Source organism: Ceratotherium simum, chromosome 21 (assembly GCF_057802395.1).
Source record: "Ceratotherium simum simum isolate JZ-2026a chromosome 21, ASM5780239v1, whole genome shotgun sequence".
NCBI lineage: Eukaryota > Metazoa > Chordata > Mammalia > Perissodactyla > Rhinocerotidae > Ceratotherium > Ceratotherium simum.
This window is the reverse complement of record NC_141920.1, coordinates 40388585-40402162: the sequence shown is the minus strand read 5'-3', so window position 1 is coordinate 40402162 and position 13578 is coordinate 40388585. Positions and strand designations below refer to the sequence as shown.

At 41.3% G+C, this 13578-nt stretch overlaps 1 long non-coding RNA gene across 1 annotated transcript in view; it reads left to right on the top strand.

Annotated features, from left to right (window-relative positions):
- Nucleotides 1-925: 925 nt before the first annotated feature.
- The window catches only part of LOC147914292 (uncharacterized), a 38735-nt gene continuing 26082 nt past the window's right edge, over nucleotides 926-13578 (top strand). Inside the window, exon 1 of the long non-coding RNA XR_015555653.1 lies at nucleotides 926-1206. This is a non-coding gene — a long non-coding RNA (uncharacterized LOC147914292). The remainder of the gene's footprint in view (nucleotides 1207-13578) is intronic.

The following is a 13578-nucleotide window of genomic DNA, read 5'->3' as shown; positions in this document are numbered from 1 at the left end:
TTCTCCTATCTTCAGATTATGGTGATTCCCTCCATCTCATACTTGGGCAAAGCGTGGCCTCATTTCTGGGTCAGTTAAGGTTCATGGGTTGCAAGCAAATGAAGAGATTTATTGGCAAGATGACGCACAGCTCATGGATTCAAAGGAAGAGCTAAACAACTTGCTGAATGACAGGACCCAGATGCCTCTAAGAATCTCAGTAGCTTGGGGACCTCCTCTCAAGGATGCCACTTCTGGCTGTCTCAGAAATAACTGTCTTACATCTTGGCAACTCTATTCAAGTGGCAATTTCCTTGGACAGAAAATGTGATTGGTCCAGCTTTGGTCAGATGATTCCATCTACCCCACTCCCTTGGACCTTACCCCTCACTGGTTGGGGTGGAGGGCAGGGTGGGTGGAGTTTGGGTCTATTTCCAGAAGAGGAGAAGGCAGAGTGGCTGAACAGACCTATCCAATATCCACTGCTTTCTTATCTTTTCTTTCTTTCTCTCTCTTTCTCTTTCTCTGAGAAGCAAAAAAGCATGAGTGGTTAGCAAAACCAAAGGAAAAAAAAAACAGAAATGTCCTCTTCGTTGTTCTTGATTAAACCTCACCAAAGCTACTGTCTAGATCACTAATGCAACTCAGGGAAGTAGTGTGACCAGAGGTGCTTAGGGAAGCAGAGGCAACTTGAAAAAATTTCCAACCTCTAGAGCTATTGTGTGACAATGAGACAGCTCGCATGATCCGCACAGTATGCCGGAGTCTACAGCAGCTCCATACTCTTGTCCTAAGCCCAGCCTCATTATTAGGAGTGATGACTGAAAGTGTAAGTCAGACATGCGGGGATATAAAATTACAGGCTGAAACCACGAGAGGTTTTGATTTTTGAAATGATTGAAAGAGATGAGACAAACAGAGATGAACAGTCCCACGTGATTTCTATTACGCTTGCCTTCTAAAATTAAACATATTGTTTCCAATTGAGGCGGAGTCAAGATGGCGGCGTAGGCAGACTTGGAACTCACCTCCTCCCGTGGACACAGCCAATTTACAACTACTCGTGGAAAAATTACCCCTGAGACAGAACTGAAAACTGGATGAGAGGAACTCCTGCAACAACGGACAATCCTCACTGAGGTGGAAGAGGCAGAGACTCCCTTCTGGAGAGGAAAAACGCCGCCTTCACAAGCCGCCAGCTTCACGGCCGCCGGGAGCAGCTCACAGGTACGCAGCCTCCCTGGAGGCGCGGGGCCCTGAGCCGGGGAGCGCCCCCGCGGTGGGCATTTTGTGGACCCAGCACAATCGAGACCAGCGGCATAATATCTGACTTTGCTGCTACTAAAACATTGGGGAGCACCCCCAGAAAACCCGGTTCACAAAGAAACTAAAACTGGCTCTTAAAGGGCCCGCGCACAAACTCACCCGCTGCAGAAAGCACCCTAAAATCACCAGAAAGAAAGGTGCACAGTGCTTTGGTGACAAGAGACTCACCTGATAGGCCCTGAGTGCATCTCGGTGAGGGGTGAGACTGGGACATTGGCGGCGGCCATTGTTGTGGCCTGGTGTGAGCGTGCTGACACAGACGCCATTGGAGTTCTCCCTGAGACCTGCTAGCCCAGGGTCTGCCCCACCCGCTAGAGCACCGATTTAATCCAGCTCAGCCAGGGCAGGCAGCCCACCCTAGAGACTGGCCCCACCCAACAACAAGCCCTCAGGCAACATGAGGGCCTGCATAGATTGGTGACTGGATTCTCTGCAGCCTGGCAACTGAGCCGACTTGAGTGGGGCAGGGTGTGCACAAGGAGCGGGTGGAGAGTGTGGGGTGGTGGCGGAGTGTGTGGGGCTCCCGCCGTGGAGAGACTGGGTCCGCTTCGGGAGGTCGGGGCGCTCACACGGGGCAGGACTGTGTTGACTGTGTGTGTGGACCTGTGGGTGGCAGGGCTTGTCAGCTGCAGAAGACTTGTGCTTCTCAAAGACCCACATAGGAGGTTTGCCCCACCTTCCAAAGCCTGAAACAATTGGGTGCTCCTGTGCCTGAGGCCAGCCCCACCCAGCTGCAATCCTCAGAGAGCTGACAAGAGACATAATAGGCTAGAGGCTTACTGCAATTGTAAGGCCCTGAGCCTAACAACCTGCCACGCTGGGGGCCTACTCAGTTAAAAGAAATACTGCAACACAAATGTGGTATTAGAACTTACAGCCAACTGTGCTGGGGTGCCCCACACCTGATAAAGAGACTGAAGGGCCCACAACAACTACAAGCAGCTGAGCATTACAACAGCTGGCCAGGAGCATAACTCAGCCTCCCTGGGCGCCTATAGGGAGAGCTAACAGGCCACAATAGAAGGACACACGTAGCCCACATAGGGGCCACCCAAGGAATATTGAGAACTGAGGGAAGCACACTGGACGCCTCCCAAGGCATCACTAACATAAGGTCACCTATCCAAGAGCAGGAGACGTAGCTGACCTACCTAATACATAGACACAAGCACAGGGAAAGAGGCAAAATGAGGAGGCAAAAGAATACATTCCAAGTAAGGGAACAGGACAAAACCCCAGAAAAGGAACTAAGTGAAACAGAAATGAGCAACCTACCTGACAGAGAGTTCAAACTAAGAGTGTTAAGGATGCTCACTGATCTGGGGAGAAGAATAGATGGACTCAGTGAGAATGTCAACAAAGAAATGGAAGATATAAAAAAGAACCAATCAGAAATGAAGAATACAATACTGGAAATGAAAAACTCATTAGAGGGACTCAAAAGCAGAGTAGAGGATACAGAAGAACGGATCTGTGAGCTGGAAGAAAGACTAGAAGAAATTACCCAAGGTGAACAGGTAAAAGAGAAAAGAATTAAAAAGAGTGAGGACAGTCTAAGGGACCTCTGGGACAACATCAAGCGCACTAACATCCGTGTTATAGGTGTCCCGGAAGGAGAAGAGCGAGACAAGGGGGCAGAGAATCTATTTCAAGAAATAATAGATGAAAACTTCCCTAACCTAAGGAAGGAAACAGACATCCAGGTACAGGAAGCACTGAAAGCCCCAAACAAGATAAACCCAAAGAGGCCCACACCAAGACACATCATAATCAAAATGTCCAGAATTAAAGATAAAGAGAGAATCCTAAAAGCTGCAAGAGAATGTCAAGTTACATACAAAGGAAACCCCATAAGGCTATCAGCTGACTTCTCAGCAGAAACCTTACAGGCTAGAAGAGAATGGCACGATATATTTAAAGTGCTAAAAGGAAAAAACTTACAGCCAAGAATACTCTACCCAGCAAGGTTATCATTCAAAATGGAAGGAGAGATCAAAATTTTCCCAGATAAGCAAAAATTAAAGGAGTTTGTCACCAAGAAACCAGTGCTACAAGAAATGTTAAAGGGACTGATTTAAGGAAAAGAGAAGACCACAAATAGGAAAAATTATCTATTTCCATGATTAGAACGTAATGGATACAAATGCACAAAAAAGAGGTTAGATATGATATTAAAAACATAAAAGGAGGGAGGAGGGGAGTTAAAGAGTACAGCTTTCAGACAGAGGTCAAACTAAAGTGACCATCAATTCTGTATAGAAGAAGTAAGGAACAGAGAAGGAATACTAAAACACTGAGAAAAAAAAAAGTTAAAAAATGGCAGTAAGTACATACTTATCAATAGCTACTTTAAACGTCAATGGACTAAATGCTCCCATTAAAAGGCATAGGGTGGCTGACTGGATAAAAAAACAAGACCCATATATATGCTGCATACAAGAGACACACTTCAGACCTAAGGACACTCACAAACTGAAAGTGAAGGGATGGAAAAAGATACTCCATGCAAATGGCAATGAAAAGAAAGCTGGGGTAGCAGTACTCATATCAGACAAAATAGACTTTAAAACATATTGTTTCCAATTAATTGTGACAGTTGGCTTTTGTCTTCCTTTTATATATTTGGGGATTCCAAAAATAACCTCACTAAGCAACACTGAGACATATTTTAAATAACCAAGGTGGCTGAAGAACAAAATGACTGGCTGTGGTGGTGTCCCTTTGGAGTGTGTCTTGGAAGTCTGTACCAGGTTTAAGCCCCAGCGCAGATTCTAACCCTTTTCTTCTGTATCTTTGGCAAAGAGGGAGGAATGAACAGAGTAGAAAGGAGAGAAGATGAGAAATGAAGCAATTTATTAGCTGTTAATCCTAAAGATAGAAACTGGAGATGGGGAGAGGGAGATGGTCATTGAATCTTAGGGTGAGCATAAAGTAAGAGACAGATTTGCCAGTCACTTTTTGTATCAAAGTCCCAGCAAGAAACAGAATTTATCCCAGATAGCTCAAATGCGGAGGCTGTAGTGCACCTACTCACCAGGGAACAATCAAAGGGCAGGAAAGCACTGAGAGCAAAGCAACAGTGGGGTGCTGTTACCTCCCTATTGCAAAGGGTTGGGGGGAGGCAATGGAGTTACAAGAGCTGGAGAGAGATGGAACCACACAGCAGGGACTCCCTGGTGGAACTGTTGGTGTGGAGGCAAGCCTCATTCCAGCATTTGTGGAACCTAGGCAGTCATATACAGTAAACGTTTAACATCCAGCTATTTGGGGGAAAAAAAAAAAGCCCTGATTTGTAGTGTTTGCTATAAACTTTTCCCCACTATAAATACTCCCACTTGAAATGACAATTTCAAGCTACCAATCAGATGTCACTGAACATGGAGTTGGGAAGAGATGCATACAATCAGTTATTGAGATCCAGTATGTGCTGGCTCCAGCACCCCACTGGACTGGGGTGAGAGTGCAAATGGAGGCCCACATATGTCTAAATATTTAAAAGTTACAAAGCAAGATTACTGACTGTGCACGTTCTATTCTCTCTCTTAGTTTGATAATCATAGTAAATATTATGGTGCATCACCTAGATCCCGTGTATTAGTCAGGATTCTCCAGAGAAACAGAGCCAACAGGATGTGTGTGTATATGTATATGTTTGTGTGTATATATATGTGTGTGTATATATGTATATATATACACAGGGAGTTTTATTTTAAGGAATTGGTTCATGTGATTATGGAGGCTGGCAAGTTGAAAAAAATCTGTAGGGAGGCTGTCAAGCTGGAGACCCAGGGAACAACCAATGTTGCAACTCGAGTCTAAAGACCATCTGCTGGCAGAATTCCCTCTTGCTCCAGGAGGTCAGTTTTTGTTCTATTCAGGCCTTCAACTAATGTGGTGAGGCCCACCCACATTACAGAGGACAATCTGCTTTACTCAAAGTCCACTGATTTAAATGTTAACCTCATCCCAAAACACCCTCACAGAAATATCCAAAACAATGGTTGATCAAATATCTGGGTACTGTGGCCCAGCCAAGTTGACACATAAAATTAAATATCATACCCTGCAAGATGGAGGCACTTGTTCCTCAGCTGCTGGGAGGTTGAGGTGCTGACAGCTCACAGCTGAGTCCTTCTCCAGGCAATGCCCTCTGCTGAAAGCAGCTGCTTTGTCCAAGGTCACACCCCGGGCCTCCCACCCGGGGCATGTCGAGGTATAAAGGCCAGGACCCTTTGCCTCAAATTGGGACAATACTAAAGGGCCACCTCTGATACAGAGCTCCCTGTGGGATCAGTTGAGGTGTTTGTTGTGACTGCATCCCAGTGCAACTTCCCTTTCTGCCCTATTCTACTTCCCCTACAGTTGTCCCCTGACAGTACTCCCCATTAAACTTCCTGCATGCAAATCTCCATTGCAGAGTCTATTTCCCCTGACATTGGGGTCAGCAAACTATAGCCTGCAGGCCAAATCCAGCCCACTGCCTATTTTTGTAAGAAAAGTTTTATTGAAACACAGCTATGCCCATTCATTTATGTATTGTCTATGGCTGCTTTCACACTCTACTCAATAATAGCTGAGTAGTTGCAACAGAAACTATCTGGCCCACAACGCCTGAAATATTTATTATCTGGCTCTTAACAAAAAATTTTCCAAACTCCTGCCTCAAAACAGCAAATATACCTCTATAACCACAAAATTGAAAAATATGTGTAAACATGTGGTTTTTATATAATTGAAAACCAAAAAAATATTAAAGACAACTAAATTTAATTATTACATATGGTTGGTCTTGGGTATGGCCAGCAGGATTTGGATAAGTAATAAATGAAGACAAAATAAATTCACAAATTTATTCCATATATATATATTCTATTCTATTCATATATTCCATAAAATTAATTTTTATCTTAATTTCAGCAAAATTACTATGTTTTATATCTAGAGTTCACATTATTCATGTTTTGTTGATAGTAAAGATTGAAGGATTAAAACTAAAATATAATTGTACTTAAAGTACTCACTATTACAATAAATTTTCATAAAACTTACAAGGTAAATGTAAAAAATAAAAATTTTAGGGGCCAGCCCAGTGGTGTAGTGGTTAAGTTCATGCACTCCGTTTCAGCGGCCCAGGGTTCTCAAGTTCAGATCCCGGGTATGGACTTATGCACTGCTTATCAAGCCACGCCGTGACAGGTTTCCCACATATAAAGTAGAGGAAGATGGGCATGGCTGTTAGCCCAGGGCCAAACTTCCTCAGCAAAAAGAGGAGGTTTGGCAACAGATGTTAGCTCAGGGCTGATCTTCCTCACTAAATAAATAAACAAACAAACAAACAAATAAATAAATAAAAATAAATAAATAAATAAATACATTAAAAAAATATTTTTAATATTTTGCTTCAAAAACTGTTTTTATTCTGTTGAAGTAACCAGATTAGGCCCAAGATGGAGTTGCTCATGCTAAGCCCATGTGAGCAAACCAAAACTTAACCCAGTTCCTATGCTCAGCTCTCCCTGTAAAGGAAAGCCTAGATCAACCAATCCACTTGCCTGCTCAGCACAAATTATCTGATCTGGCTCCAAGACTTCCCTTTGCTCCATATAAGGAAAGTAATCCTGCTTTAATCAATCAGAAAATGCCCAGTATAACCTCCTTGTTCCTGCTCACTTTGCTCTATAAAAATCTTTTGCCTCATACAGTTCTTTGGAGCTCCTTTCTATCTGTTAGATTGGATGCTGCCCAATTCAGGAATCACTGAGCAAAGCCAATAAGATCTTTAAAATTTACTCAGTGGAATTTTATTCTTCAACAGTTTTAGGATATTCAAAATGTATTAAAATTTTAAAAATAAACAAATTACTAATTAATTTCAAACTGAAATCAAAACTATATAAAGGTCATATTTGTATTTACTTTTTTTAATTTAATAAAACCTTTAAAAATATTTTTATGACATAAATCTGTTCACAGTTTTAGCATTTGATGTCCATCCAATTGCTAGATGTAAAGAATTGGTATCATACTTCACTCAAGTGACATCTAGGCTGCATAGACACAACACGTCATATATGCCTCAGCTACCATGTGAAACTGCTGTAAATACCACACTAAATTGTGAGTACTTCTGGAGCATTAGTTGGAACACCCAAAGAGAAGCAAGAAAATGGATCCCGAGTACTACTAGAAAACAACACTTCATTATTCAAAAACCTAGTGCATTCCTGCAGAGGGGAAAGATTTCACAAGTTAATTAAGGTGTCTTTTCTCTTATCTAAAGGCTCTGCCCTCAAATCCTCCCACACTCCAAGCATTGCCTGCACTAAAGGTAGAGCTCTCTCTCAAGTGACAGACGGTGCCCATGTGTCCTTTAATAAGTTTTTGGTTTTTGTGTGTGTGTGATATGTGATGATTTCTAAATTATCAGGCCCAGGGCTGGCCCCTGTTGCCTGGGTCTAAGGGCAATACTACCAGTGGCTCGCATTGGCAAAACCCAATAAGGAGCAGCTACAAGGAGCTCTGGTCAGCAAGGGTCAGACTCCCAGCACAGAGCAGGGAAGGGAAGGGTGGAGAATGGATGGGAGTGAGGAGTGGGTGGGGGGTGTGTACAAACACAGAATGGCCTTACTTCTATTTGCCTTGTAGAGCTAGTCTGTGGGTCAGTGGAAATTGTCATATATCTCATCTCTGGAATACGTGGTGAAGGTCACTGACCTCATCCTATTTTATGCTTCTGTAGAAACTCTCTCTCATCACAAGAGAGTTGAGCATTTAGGTTACGTGCTGCTTCAATTCACTCCCAATCAAAGACTTGGACTTTTATTCATAGCAGAGTTAACGCAAAGGGCAACCAAAGCCCTCATCCTGAGGTTGAGTGTTGAGTGGTTTTTATTATTCTTTCTTTTACCATATAATAAAATCACAAATTACAACTTTTGGGATACGAAAATAAAAACCTTTTCATGGACACAAGAGTATGTTGATTTACGAAACAGTGGTGACCTGGGTTAAATCTTGCAGATTTGCCAAACTGGTCTGAGAATTTCTCAAGTCTTTCTAGAAGTGTGCCTCCCCCAACTGGACGTAGTTTCTCTACCTTGTGTGAGTGGAGGACAAGGAAAAGAATATTACTTCACTAGCCCACCATCAAACAAACATTCTTTTCTACTCAAATGGTATTCATTCTCTGAAGGGGAGGAAAATACTAATATTTATTATCTACCAAGTGATTCATGGGAATTTACTTTTATTGAGTGTCTACCAAGTAAATTAATATTTATTGAGTGTCTACAAAGTATGTCCTGGGAGAGAGAAATAAAATCAATCAGCCAGGACTGAGGGTCATATAGACTCAGACCAAAGCCATCGTTTGGGGTTAACTGGTGACATACTGGCTATTAAGCAATTAGAGAGAGTCAGGCCTCAAAGAGAAATGAGATGAAACAGACAGGCAGAAAGATACAGAGATGAGCCACCATGCAACTCTGGAGACAGAGAGAAAGTGGCTGCCAAGTTGTATTTCCTGCAATTGAGGTCCTCGAGTTTCCCTGGTATCCTTACATAAATCCATATTTACTTGAGTTAGCTTGGGGAGATTTCTGTTCCTTCTTACTCATTGTTTTCTGAGACAGCCAAATGGTGTCAGTTCTTAACAAATTTGGTGGTACTTTTTACCCATGACATGGGATGTAGGTTTATTGAAAACACTTCATTTTCACCAAAAAAAAATCAGTCTAGAAACAGATAAAGCTTTCCATTTAATTCAATTCTCATTCACTCTCCTTGGGTTCTGTACAACTAATCTAAATTCTTATAGTTTTCAGATGCTAAAATAATAGTGAATAAAGCTGCAGAGTAAATACCTACCTATTTCCACTTTGGGGCTATGACAAATAGTACAGCTATAAACGTTCTTGACTTGTCTATAGTGGCCACACACAACCATTTCTGCTCAGGACATATCAAGAGAGGATATGCTGGGTTCCTGGAGTTACATAGTCATAGTTACATGCCCCAAAACAATGGGAAGTGATGAAAGCTGTCCTTTTAATGGACAGCTTAGCTTCACAAGCCTCGTCGGACTCTTGAGAGAGTCACGTGGCTACCTAAGGACAGGATTTAGGCTGATGCAGAAAAGATATAACTTTTTAATTTTTAAATTGTAAAACAACTTCACCAGGAAAAGGGGTTCAGTAACCCCAGAACTGAGCTCTTCCTAGAACCACCTAGGCCTCATGCTACTTCACTGTACATCACAACATCCAAAATTCACTATAAGCAGGTCCTATTATATTTACTTCTTTTGCTTGGAAAATTTAGAGCTGGGCGGTTGGCTCCCAATGTCTCTTTCATTGTTTGATTTAGCATCAGGCTTTGCTCTGGAGAGCAGAGACTACTTTTCATAATTTATACCTTTCCTGAGCTTTTTGGGTCAAAGATCATAAGCTGGGAGTTGGCAACACAGCTCTAGAAATACCATCTCCATTAGGATTGTTGTGCTTACTGTTGGACTGTATTTTTGTGCTTGGTTCTAGTTTAACATCCAAGGGTGCATTAGGCAGGATAAACTGTTCACAGAGTATCTCTAGAGGCACTGACATTTTTTTCCATCTGAATATTTTTCCTTCTGTATAGTAGCATTCATTCTGCCCTAAAAGACATCCAGCTATTGCCCAAGAGAGCACGGGCCACTGATTTTTAATAACTCTGAAAAACAAGTAAAGTAAGCATTTTTCTTCCCATTTCACCAGGGGGGAAACCTGAGACTCAGAGAAATTACATAACTTTTCTTAAATCACACAAACAGTTCATAGCAGAAGTGATATTAGAAGTTAGGACAACTCTCTCTGTCTACTAAACCAAATTCAAACATGCTGGGTCCTGATTATCTCACCAAGCTATGTCACTGAGAATGACCATTTTGCCTAAATCAATCATATTCATTTTACATCTATTAAGTCCTGAACATGTGCAATGTACTGAGAACCATTTCAATAATCATTCAATATGAGCCAAACCATCGAAGTGGTCATGTTCATGGACACAGTGATATTCTATTCCTCCCCACGACCAGTTTCATTAGCGTCAGATGGCTCATAGTCATCTGACTAGATATGGTGGAGCTCTATTTAACAAATCAGCAAAATTTTTCTCAAAAGTGTTTTAGAAAAATATTCCTTAAAAGTCTTTAGAAAAGTTACCTTTGAAAGTCCTTCCAAAATATGCCACATTGGAGAGTGACATCCTCAATAAGTGCTGCTCGGTCAGTTCTTCCTCCAACCATTTGGTTCCTTTTGTTGAGTACTGGGTAAAGCAGTGGTTGGCGTAGGGCCGTCTTTTACAAAATGTATACTAGAATCATATTATGTTTGTTGAGATGCTCACACCATGGGGGGGAAGACTTCTGGGGGCTGAGGGAAGAGCTGCTGACATCTGCCATTCCAATGGAGAGTGGAATGGTAGGCAGAGCCACCCAAACAATTTAAACTGTTATTGTCCGCTTGTGTAAGCTAAGCGTCCCGTGATGCAACCCCACTGTGTTCAATCTCTCCCCTGAAACTTAGGCCACCATTAGTTTTTCTCTCTTCACTATTCTAGTCTAGATATCTTAGTTAACATTCTTTGGCTGTAACTATCAGAAGGCAATGTAGATTAAAAAGGAAGACTTATAAAAATGCGGAGGTGTCTGGCCAAACCAGAAGATGCATGTGATGAACATTCATTGGTTCCCTTCCCAGCGTGCAGTTCCGTCCTGCCCCCTTGCTGATAGTCTCAGGTTTCTGCTTGAGGATCTGTATGGGTCTGGGGGCGCTGACTCCAGTTCTAACTCTAGGGGTGGGACACGTGACCTATACTCATCCAATCAACATAGTCCCTCCCACTTCCCACACACCCCCCTGGCCACAGTGATTAATGCAGAGATGAGCATGTGACCTATCTCGGTCCAATGAGCATGACTCATGGGACTTTAGTGGGAATTCTGGATCTCTTTTGGATGAAAGAAAGAAAGCACATAGCTCTGAGGGCTTGTAGCAACCATCTTGGCCTCGTTCATTACAGAGAAGAGATACAAAAAAGTCTAGTCCTTGGGGATATTACTGGTCTACTTGATCAAGTCTCATGACTGTCATTTCAGTCATATAAGCCAAGAAAATCTCTCTCTCTCTCCCTTTCTTTCTCTTTCTCTTTTTATCTCTCTCTCCCCTGTCCCTTCTCTTTCTGCTCCTCCCCCTCCTTTTTGTCCTCTCCTCTCCTTTCCTCTCTCCTTTTACTCTTCAGACCACATTCACTGACCATATGGCCAAACATGGTTCCCCAAAATGACTGATAGTTCCCAGATTCACCTCAGTTCAAGTGAACAGGCCAGACTAGATTAGAATGTTTTGCACCAATATCACATTTCTGGAAAGTAGGGATTTGATTGGCTCAATCCACAATAGCCCTGAGGGAAGAGTAACAGAGTGGAGAGATTCGAGAGGCAGAAGGAGATACAAACTCTATTCAACAACTCCATCACATCAGTTACTCTGAGGGAAACTGGACAGAACTCAGATTAAATTTGTATCCTAATAAACCAGATGAGTCAACGACTCCAGGATCAAAATGAACTAAAGGTGATGAAATATTTTTTTAAGTGAAAGAGAAGTTGTCAGCAGATAAATTCTCCAATTACTTGTTTTTTTCCAACAAAAATCAGATGAAACTATGTCCTTTTGAAGAAGTGTATGCGGTGCAAGATTTCATCAAGTAAACCAGGGACAATTCCTAGAAGACTTTTGAAAAGAAAATACTAAAATTCCTGTGACCACAAGAGATGAAAGATAGATGGAGGAAGCAAATGGTGAAAGAAGAAAAAAAGAAACATTTGTGTTTCGGGACTTCTGGTCAGATGTGTTGCTAAAAATGATTACCCATTGATTTAGGAAAGATCTGGTTTTTAAAATTATAATTCTTTCACAAATAAAGTGCTATGAACTTCTTTAAATCTGGCACACACAAAGAGCTTCAGGTTCAAGACTGTGTTATGATTATCTCGTTGTGGTGGCAGACACAGTTCAGGAATGTTCTGTGCTTAGCTGAGCTCATTCGTCTAGTGCAGAAATATTTCAGATTCTTATTCATTTCAAGTTTCTTGGGGACAGGAGAGCTTTGAGCTTCAGAAAATTTTACTTGGTTTTGTTTCAAAAATATATTCTTAATGAGCAGATTTTCTCTCATAGATCCAAAAGACTGCATTTTGAAAGATATTTTAAAGTTTTGTAGCAGTCAGGATTCTTTCAAGTCTACAGAAAACCAACCCAATCCAGTTCAAGCACAAAAGAGAATCTATTCATATATCTGAGAAGTCTAAGCTTGGGTATGCTTCAGGCACGAATTTATATTTTGTCATCAATAGACATTAACAAACATCAAGATTTCAGGTGTTCTAATACATGTACACCCATGTTCATAACAGCACTATTCACAATTGCCAAAATGTGGAAATAGCCCAAAGATCTATCAACAGATAAATAGATAAATAGTCATATATCTATGCAATGGAATATTATTTAGCCATAAAAAGGAATGAAGTACTGATACATGCCACATAGATGAACTTGGAAAACATTATGCTAAATGAAGTAAGCCAGACAAAAAAGGGCAAATATTGAATGATTCCATTTATATGAAATGCCAAAATAGGCAAATTCATAGAGACAGAAAAGGATTGCCAGAGACTGGGGAAAGTAGGAGATGAGAAGTAGCTGCTGAATAGGTGTAGGCTTTCCTTTTGAGATGATTAAATGTTTTGAACTAGATAGAGGTGGTGGTTGCACAACATTATCAAAGAATTAAATGCCACTGAATTATTCACTTTAAAATGGTTAGTTTTATATTGTGTGACTCTCACTTCAATAAAAATGAAAAGTAAAGGAAAAGAAAACCTATTAAAAGTATTTTAGGTTTTTTGTCCTTAAAAAATAGGTTTTTAATAGCTAAAAAATACTGCCAACTGTGATCATAGTTATAGTAGTGTTCTGATAGTTGGCTTGTCTCTTTTTTAAATTTTAATTTTGAAACAATTTCAGATAGCGTAAGGTTGCAAGAATAGTGAAAAGAACTTCCACATACACTTCACCCATATTCCCCAATTGTTAAAATTTCATCTTATTTGCAAACTCATGAAAAGAGAGAGTAAAATGATGGTTGCCAGGGCCTAAGGAGTGGGGGACATGAGATGTTGGTCAAAGGGTACAAACTTCCAGCTATAAGAAGAATAAGTTCTGGGGATCT